General features: G+C 36.3%; 1 long non-coding RNA gene across 1 annotated transcript; it reads left to right on the top strand.

Moving 5' to 3' along the window:
- Positions 1–557: 557 nt before the first annotated feature.
- Positions 558–2,185, top strand: LOC125585617. The gene is made up of 2 exons (XR_007322608.1): positions 558–1,363; positions 1,825–2,185. It is a non-coding gene; the product is annotated as an uncharacterized LOC125585617 (long non-coding RNA).
- Positions 2,186–10,565: the final 8,380 nt, after the last annotated feature.

The following is a 10,565-nucleotide window of genomic DNA, read 5'->3' as shown; positions in this document are numbered from 1 at the left end:
GCATCAATTATTATATTAATCATTCTCAATCTTAAAGTTTTGACATGCCCACAAGCAATTCACTTGCCATGTCTTTTTTTTGTTTATATGTGTATACATCTACGTGAGCTATGTGTATACATGACATATCTAATCAAGTGCGTAAGTGTAAGTAGATATGATACACATTATGAAGTATCTATGCAGGTACATATATATATGTGTGTATTATTTTAGGCATCATTCATGAGAAACGTAAATAATTCGACATGGTGCAGTTCTTACAAAGTATTTTTTTTTTTAATAAAATATCAATACTTATTAGTTATTACACTTTCTGCTGCACTTTTTTATGGCACCCAACTTTCTTTAACAAAACTCCTGGGGCTTGCTTCCTGTATACTATAGTTTAATCGCTTCCCTCACAATTGCATTTCCAATAGATTTGTTTTGAAGTTATTTTCCATTCCATGAATATAATTAGTTTTTTTTTTGCTTAAATTTGGTGCATGTATTCCCATTAGTTGACGAAATATCATTTCTGGATAATTCTAGGCTTTGATTGGTAATACATTATGATGATGGCAAGAAGTTTACTGTAATCAGTCACTAAAATTATAGTATATGAAAATGGTACAAAATGATGGTACACAAACAAAAGAAACAGTGTTCAAAAACAAAATAATGTAACACTCAAACTTCCAAAAAGAGTGTTATGTGCCACCTTAATAAGATACCACTCCTAACGTAGTGCTTAAAATCCTGATACATTTACAATTTTTAGTGCCACCAATAAAAAATATATTAAAATAACATTTTAGTAGAAGCAAACAAAACGTGGAGGCTAAGAGCATCTTTATTGCGGTTTCCTAAATGAGTTTTAAAACAAATAACATCTATTAATTAAAGGAAAACTAAATTAAAATTTGTATAACCGATCTTTAATCTGTGATTTTCGGATCTGTTTCTTAAGGAAAGAAGGACACACGTGTCAGAATGTGGGCAACACAATTAATTTTTTTTTTCTTTTTCTTTTTCTCTTCCCCGGTTCTTCGACATCTCTTCGTTTTCTTCGTCATCTCTTCGGTTCTTCGACATCTCAGAGGACGACGATGGTTTGTTCTTCGTCTTCTCTTCGTCGATCGATTGAAGATCAGAATTGATGGTTTGTTCTTCGTCTTCTCTTCGTCGATTGATGGAAGATGAGACTTGATGGTTTGTTCTTCGTCTTCTCTTCTCTTCGTTCTTCGTCTTCTCTTCGTCGATGGTTTGTTTTTGGGGCAGAGTTTGTCGATTGATGGAAGATCAGAGTCATCCATCAAGGAAGGAGAAGCTGAGATTCAACGATCACAAGAAGAATCAAGTCTTCTTCAATAAAGCTCAGGTTCTTCTTATTGTTTCTCTGTTCCATTGTATTCAAAGTTCATAGCTTTTTGTTAGGAACAATGAACATTATTGATTAACATCAATTAGCTTCTTGTGGATCAATACTTTTGGTTTAGTTTAGGAATCTCCGAAAACTCTCTTTTCTATTTTTTTGAGTAATTTAGTAGCCAAACCTCCAACTTTGTTGATCTGATGATGTTCTGTTTAATATATTGTTCTATGTTTTTGTTTAAGTTCTTGTTCTATGTTTCTGTTTAAGTTCTTGTTCTATGTTTCATGTTTAAGTTCTTGTTCTAAGTTGTTCTATGTTTCATATTTATGTTCTTGTTCATGTTTCTGTCTAGTGTGGCATGTCAAAACCGACTGTCTATGTTTCATTTTGAAATTCTAAAACTGCTAGATGATAGATTTACATTCATTATGATAATTGATATTGATGTCATGTTTTATTGGCTTCAGGTTCCAAGCACAGAGATAGAAAAATCAGAGACACGAGATCTTGGGAGCTAAGTTGTCTTCTTCTTGAGTAAGTGTGTTCCATTTAGTCACGGACACAAGTATTGGTCTTGATGTGTAGTAAGTTTAGTCTTCTCATGTCAATGCAAGTGTATTCAAGATTGTTGTGTCTATAGCTTTGTTGTTGTTGTCTGTCACGGACAAGAGGTCAGTGTAATGTGGTCCTTGTTGTTTTGTGTCACAGATAAGAGGTCAAATTATGTTGTGTTGTTGTTTTGTGTCACGAACAAGATGTTGTAATGAATTAATAATATATTGTATGTGTCGCAAACTTGTATAAATAAACATTTGTTCTTCCTTTACATTCTCATGTTCTTTATAAGTTCTCTCTCGTTTTCTATCTTAAAACAACATGCACTAAAATCTTGCTTTCACGAACAAGAGCTTTCAAAGACGGTTTTAGATCACGAACACAAACAATTTCTCTCTCGTTTATTCTCTTAAAACAACATTCAAAAAAATCTATTTTTCTCTCTTATGGATTCTTCTTCTCAAAACAACAATCTTGATGATACATTTGATCAAATCTTTGATCAACACTTTGACATCGAACAACTGAAAGCTGATTTGGTTGAACATATATGGCGTACATTTGGACGTGATGAAGACAACAACTGAGCTCGGATGCTTCTTTCAAATTATTCTCGTTTATTTTATTAATCTTTGTTTTTATGTTTAAAAAATATATGTTTAAAATGTTTTATTTTAATATGTTTTATTTAATAAATGAATTTTATCTTTAAAAATAAAAAGTTTAGTAAATTTTTTTTAAGAATCCTTAATTAAGAAACTATCATTGGAGCCACAAAATTGATTAGTTTCTTAACTAGGTTCTTAAGCCCACTAACTACATTTATATACTTAAATAATGTTTAAGAAACACAAATGGGTTTCTTGCAATAAAGATGCTCTAACATTTTCGTTTGAGTAATTCTGCTAAAGGATGTTCATGGAAACACAAGTAGTTTAGCGAATACGAAAAGATATGGTAACTGAATTTCAGAATAGATTTGAGATTTAAGAGATTATAAATATTTTAATTTAATCTTATATTAAAAAATCAACAATTTCAAAACCATTTTTTTTTAAATGAAGATGAAAATATATTTTATTCGACAGAATCGGTCTTGGTGAAGTTACATTGTTCCATAAATCATCATAATTTAAAGTTTGAGATTCAAACAATAGTGAAAACAACATTGTGTATTTATTTATACAACCACTACTGAATACTAAAATTTGCTTTAAAAAAAAGAAAATCGTATATATAGAATTCAAATTATGATCTAATTTCAGTCAAAAGATAAGATTGATATTTTTTTAATTTTTGGATCTAAATAGTTAGATCTATCAAATGCCTGATGCAATTTAAATCTCTCTCATGTATAAATTTTGAAAATATATTAAATAATATTTATTATCTAATTGAAATAATCTCAACCAATGATAAATAATGGTAGAAAAATGTAAAATGTTACTTCAAAAAAATGGACTAAATTTGCAAGATCTGTTATTCTATTCACAAAAGTTTTTTTCGTTTGGTAGTATGTGTCTTTTTTAAGATCAATCAATAATATTTCAATTAGGTTCCAATTTATGCTTGGACCAAACAAATTATTTACTAGGTTCCAATTTATGCTTGGACCCAAAATCTGTCGCCTCAGAGAGGAATGGACCCGCAGTTTCCTTAATGTTGCCGCCTGCCTTCCTCGCATCCTATGCTTTAATTACTTGCACAGTTTTAGTTAATCTCTTCATGTCTCTACGATCCTATCTTTAATATTCTCATTAAAGGATCCACTTAGAAGAAGTTAAGCCTTTCATAAGTTCATATACATCATCCATTATAGAATATATTACCATTTTAAAACCAAAATAAGCGGATTAAATCGTATGATATGTTGACAAAAAAAAAATCGTATGATATATTACCATGTACAAGGAATGGACCCATAAGATACAGTACGCCCAAGACAGAAGTTAGTGCAAGTTCGGGATATAGTTAAATCAGTGACCAAACACTTTGCTAATAGCTCGGGAATATATAAGTAACGCAACAGTTGTTGTCTTTACGAACCAACGAGGAAGGGAATATCTATCTGGGATTTAATGGAAACAAAAGCCCATAGGTCAGTTCTGTTTTGTCTCTAGTCTTACATGGCACAATTACGACTTTGTCCGTCTTCCACCAAACAATCAAACAATTTTTTTCATATATTTCAATCAAGAAAAGATGTTAATCTATGATTAGTATAAATATAAATTTAAAACTGAAATTTAGGGAAACTGATCTATGACCTTAGAAAAAAATTATACTTAAAGAAAATAAATCATAAAATACTAGAATCGAAATAATATAGTGATTAAAAACGTGTTTTAAGGGTAGCCAAGGAGAGAAGCATATGTAATATACGCCCAACTGAATCATATTCGTTATGCAAATTTATGTTTGCCCATTTTTTCTTAGGCTTATTGAACAAATTGGTCGTGCATGAAAACTAAGCTACGTCTCCCCTCTATTCCCCATTCATTTAAGTTCAAAACATTAAAGCCTTCTCTTTACCAAAAACACATTAAAGCCTTGTCTACACTTTGTAACTGGGGTGATTCGTTTTTTTTTCTAGGTCATTTCAGAAATTTGTAACTGAAGACTATGAAAACATTGACATCAAACACGTTATTCAAATTGGGAATAAGAGTTTAGATAAAAGTGTCTCAGACTCGGTGACCATTCCACAAGATTTGAGAGAAGTTGTACGTCAATACTGTTGGACCAGAATTTAGCACTAAATCCTTCCCGCCAAAAAGATAAGAAACCGGCTAACAACGACCTCGAGTTGAGCTTAGACAGGCCCATGAGAACTCGTAACCCGAAGTCGGCCCATAGAGCCCGAGGTTCTTTGAGTATGAATGAGTCAAAGAACAAAGAGAATTATTCTCCTTATATATCGGAGAGCGATCAATAAAGAATAGGTCGTACCTAGAAAGGTGGAGCATGTGCAACAAATTTTTAACCATATTACTAGCTTCTTGCAACAACTTTGCTCTCATATAAAAGGGGCCTTGGATCTAACGAGGAGGGCATCTTCTCCGGGGACGAAACAAAGACAAAAAGGATGAAAACAAAAGAATAAAGACTCACGAAGAGGTGGAGAGACTTCGGTATCAGCAAGATCGCCATCTTCCTCCACCAACACATGATGGAATCATTATATCTGTTTAATGATTAAACAGGTCATCCATTTCTTTATGGTTTACGAAGAACGAGAGAGATGAGATTCCCAATAATCATCTCACGATGTAAACACATCTTTGTAATTGTGAAAACAAGAATCCATGACGATAGCGACCCTTGTATCATGTTAATGACCGACCTTATCTTCATACGACAAGATCGATCTAAAGAGATCATATGCAGTTCGAGAACTTATCAATCGTACACTAACTACTAATTATTCAAGACAAGAGAGCTCGAAGCAAACATCGAGCTCGAGACCGACGAAGTCGAGGTCTCGCCCATGACCGAAGAAACCGACATCTCTTTCGAGATGATTATAATCGAACTACGTTAAGACTTCATCCCTTGACGGGTACGTAGGCAGCTCGATCCCGAGTTCAGTCACGATCCTTCTTAATCCTGATATCTCTATGATATTTGACCTGCGAATATAGTCCATTCTTGTCGACTCATACCTGATTACATCGTTGTGTTCTAAGGATATCTTTGCCCACGTTATTTCTTCCCAAGATTGAACTCCCGATCACTATCAAATTCTTTGTGTAGATTTTAGGATCTACATTTTGGTACCGTCTGTGGGGAAGAGAAACGAAAAACATCCTTGATAGGAACCCGATCTAAGGCTTGTAAGCACGAAAATGGATCCATCTCATATGGTGTCTAATACCACAACAAACGAACCATCACACCATGATGGCATCGATCTTACTAGATCATAAACGAGAAACAGAACATGAGATTTGATCCTGACCTCAGCTAAATTGAATCTCTGTTACTGATAAAAATAATACATCTCGCCGAGTTTCACCGATAACGTTCTCAAATAGCAGGAGGCCGACGACAAGTTCTGATAGCCCGACCTCCCGAGTTCGGGTCCATTCAAATGATTGCCCAACACGAGAAAGGTTGCTAGCCGAACAGATGCATCAAAGCGATTATCAATAGAAGATGGTCTTAGAACAAAGCGAAGAAAAAGACCTTACCACGAATCGAGCAGGAATCCTCAATCAATAGATGATCAAAGGCAAAGAAGAATCTAAAGAGGCCGAAACACAATACCTCGAGCATTCAGAATGTGTACAAAAAACTAAGTACGACCGACCCTCGAGAGCTCGATATCTGTATCAAAGAGACATCTAGAGACCAAAGTTCTCCACCTTCCAAAGAATAAGAGTACGGGCTCTTAAAGACCACTAATGTGCTCGTTATTTTCTTCACGACACGGTCACGTATTCGACCAGACCAGAATCTTTCCTCCAGCAAATCAGCTCAACGAGACTTCTCATTTGAGGATGGAGAGAATCGTAAAGAAACATAAATATATTATTATGATCTCATGATAATGAGGATCTTCTTCCACCAAAAAAAATGATAGTCCTATGTGCCCTGTGAATTGGTTTTGACTTCCTCTTTTTATGATGATTACACCATATCTTTCTTGGAGCAAAACACCGACAAGGAAACAAGGAATATACTCACCACCGTTTGATGGAAAGGTGACAAACGAGAATTCTTGGACCTCAAGGAGCCAAAACCGTAGACATCTTTCACTATGAAGACTTCTCCACTTCCCAAAGAAGAAGCACGAGCCCCTAAAGACTTCTTTGGTTCAACGAGAGAAACAACACCGAAGATGTTTCATGTCGATCAGTCTCGCTCGAGACCAATGAAACCAACGTCTCGCTTGAGACAGCGAAATTGATAAAGCCGACATCTTTCTCGAGACCGATGAAGGTAAACGCTTCGCTCGAGACTGAACTAACGTCTCGCTCAAGATTGGTGAAATCAACCTCCCGACCTGGTGCGATCGATCATTCATTAAACCATGTCTGCCTAGATGTGATTATTAACAAAATGATTCAGACTATTTGAGAAGGGAAGACACTCGATTCTATGCATGATGCACAAAGTAAAAATGTGTCCATATTACAACAAGAAACGAATCATATTTTCATTATAATAACGAACAAAGACGCGAACTTCTCAAAGAAGAAGAGGCCGAGTCTTAAAGACCATTAGCATGTTCAACATTCGCTTCACGAGTCAAATATGGTAACGTATTTGGCCAGAATATAATCCTTCATCCGACAAAGCAACTCGACATCCATGAACGAAAGCTCACAAGTTGGGCAACCATGACTACAAGCACCCCTCTCTCACCTTCCAGCGAAGAAGAGTTCTCACCGCTCAAGAGAAAATATTAAAAAAATCACCATACTCCTATCATCATGTGATTGTTGGCGTTAAATGATTCTAATTGTTTATAGAAAAAATATATTCAATAGTTGATATTCGCCGCACGAAAAGCAAACAAGAAGTGGATGTGCGTTATAAACAGACGACCAGGAAACTCTCGTTAGCTAAAGAGAGCCAAATACAGCCATATGTTCGATGGAAGTGGTTCTCTCCCATTACGAACGTAGCCCAACAAAATCTCAAGTTGATGACACACCATTTCGTTACGATCTTCCTACAACATAAGAAAATCTCTGTATTCATTATAATAAGAGTCGAGATCATATTATAACTATGATAGACGAACAAGGGTACAAGTTCTTCTATCACGATCACGATGTCGAACTCGTTAACCAAAACCGACGTACCATTCAAAACCGACGAAGCTGATGGCTTGCTCAGGACCAATAAGGAAAACTTCTCATTAAAGAAAAGGGAGCTCGGAATCATGATTAAAGGCTTCTCCGTTCTACAACCTCGTCAGCTCACTCGAAGAACTGGGGGACAACATCCCGCCAAAGGATATAAAAAAAAATTGTTATCATCAACCCTTTAACCGTTGGTTTGTTCAAAAGGAAAGAAAAGAGTCGAGAGACTTTTCCAACAAACAGAGGTCGTGAATTAAGACAAAAGTCCCACTACGAAGACCAAAGATCAAAGAGAGACACTATTTACAGTCATATCATCTCGACGACTTGTCCTATTTGAGCGCCACCGACGTAACACGATCAAGCCACAGAGAATCTCTAGGTGCTCCCGAATTTTTTATTTTACGATCCGTACATTTCTAGACCGAAGAAGCATCTCGACAACACCACAATCCAAATCAAATCACCACAGCCTAAGTCTCAATAGACTGGGTAAATATTGGATCAACTAGCTCGAACGCGAAAGCCTACCAGTTCGTGCTACAATCAATTTGACCAACCAAAGGCAACGCAAAATTCCCTCGAGCTATCGAGCTCCCGAAACCCTAATGACGCAGATACGAAATGTATGAAACACATATCCACTATCATTAAGCAAATACAGTTCTTACATCCGAGTTAAAAATAGACAGACTCGACCTCTAACGAGCTTGTGAAACACGAAGGATCGATAAGTCGCCCTTCTCCAATAATGGCATCGAGTTCGATCTCTGATACAGAAGCTCGAGGACCCGAAACTGGATCTTGCTCCACGAAAACAATGAGTCATATGTCCAAGGAACCTTAGCAGCTCAGTAGCCGAGTTCGACTCTTCAAAAATATTGACCAACACAACTCCCAAAGAGCTGAAGTCAAGAAGCCAATGAAACTTTACACTCTCAGATCGATAGTAAGCTTTTGAACAAGCTCTTATCGTGCCTCCAGAGATATATTGAGCATGATATCAAGCAGATCGAAAAAAAATACCGGAGAGGCGCAAAGAAAGCTCAAGCCTTGCATTCTACACTCCTTAAGTGACAAATCCATCCACTTCATTATGAAAGAGCCGTCGAACGCCTGACTTCAAACGATCTCGAACTACTTAAAGGGCCAGTATATCCCTTTCCGCAGAAGAAGCAAATAGACTTTATCTATAACGAATCGTGAAAAATCACAAACAAAATCCAAAAGCATCACTAAAAGGCCCCGACCACGGAATCATTTAAGGAAAACAGTTAATCTGGACAAACCACGTAGAAATATTCTAAGATCACATGTTTTCTAAACGATATTTCCAAACAAAAGCAAAGCTGCAAGAGGCAGTAAGCGCGACATGGTTCGCGATGGCGTACTATGAGTTGTGCACATATCAAGTTAATAATTCACAGACGTATAAACTTCTCATCAACTACACGAGGAAAAACCGATCAAACATCCAACACTATTTCTTCTCCGCTAGTTCGCAGTAGTTAAAACCAGAACATGCCCAGGTCGGTAAATAATTATCTTTAATCTATTTATACACAAATACATTGCATCATAGAATAGATTCTCGCATCACTTTTATAACTTATATATTATCAAATTCAAATCACTATTTCAAATCGCAAGTTTCATAAATAAACTTATATAACCGCAAAATGTTTTATACATTATTCTCATGTTACCAGTAGCTCGAACTACTATTGAGATTCACTTTTCTGTTTCAATTAGCTCGAAATATCCTTAAACTCTATTTTCAACTTTAAACAAGCTCAAACTCTTAGCGAGTTTTACCACACGGTCTCAAACAACCCAAGCTCTCATCGACATAAACCACCCTCTATATCGAAAAAGAACATCAATAAACCGCGTCCTTAGGCCACGACTGGTCCGCGAGTTGGATTCCTGATCAGCTTCCATCTCGCAAAGCATCTCGAGGATGAGCGATATAAATTGCTCCTATAGCCAAACCAAAGTAAAGGTTCGACTCTCTACGTGTAGCCAATCATTTGCATTGACTTAATGCTTCGTTGAGATTATATCCAACACCTTTACACAAACACAGAAATATTAACATGAACTCGAGTTGACGCGGAATAAGCAACCAGACTCACATCAAAAAAATCATAAACAGAAACAAATTCAATCACAAAATCCCATCTACCATGAGAGATCAAAATAACTCTCTATGCTTTTCAAATAAGCGACTCCGCTGACAAGCTCGACCCATATTTGTGAAACTGCGAGCTCGATCCAATTCTCGTCTCCCGTGCGGCGTCTCCAACAGACTACTTCGAACTATTTCCTTAACCCACATACATAAACGAAATCGATCACTTAGTGATCAAAGGAACATCAAATGGCTTGATATAATACACCAAATAAGCTGAGATCGAATTCACATTTTGATCACGACAAACAGGCCAAGATCGAACACTCAATGCAATTGTTCTTGCATGATCTCGCCATCAAATGGCGAACGACTTTGCGAACTCATTAAAGAAGAAAATGGCTCGGAGTCATGATTAAAAGCTTCTCCGTTCTACAACCTCATCGCCTCACTTGAAGAACTGGGGGGACAAATGCTGGACCAGAATTTAGCACTAAATCCTTCCCGCCAAAAAGATAAGAAACCGGCTAACGACGACCTCGAGTTGAGCTTAGACATGCCCATGAGAACTCGAAGTCGGCCCATAGATCCCGAGGTTCTTTGAGTATGAATGAGTCAATGAACAAAGAAAATTATTCTCCTTATATATCGGAGAGCGATTAATAAAGAATAGGTTGTAGCTAGAAAGGTGGAGCATGTGCAACAAATTATT

Source organism: Brassica napus, chromosome C4, assembly GCF_020379485.1.
Source record: "Brassica napus cultivar Da-Ae chromosome C4, Da-Ae, whole genome shotgun sequence".
NCBI lineage: Eukaryota > Viridiplantae > Streptophyta > Magnoliopsida > Brassicales > Brassicaceae > Brassica > Brassica napus.
Note: the sequence above shows the minus strand (reverse complement) of the source record. Positions and strands in the feature narration are given on the sequence as shown.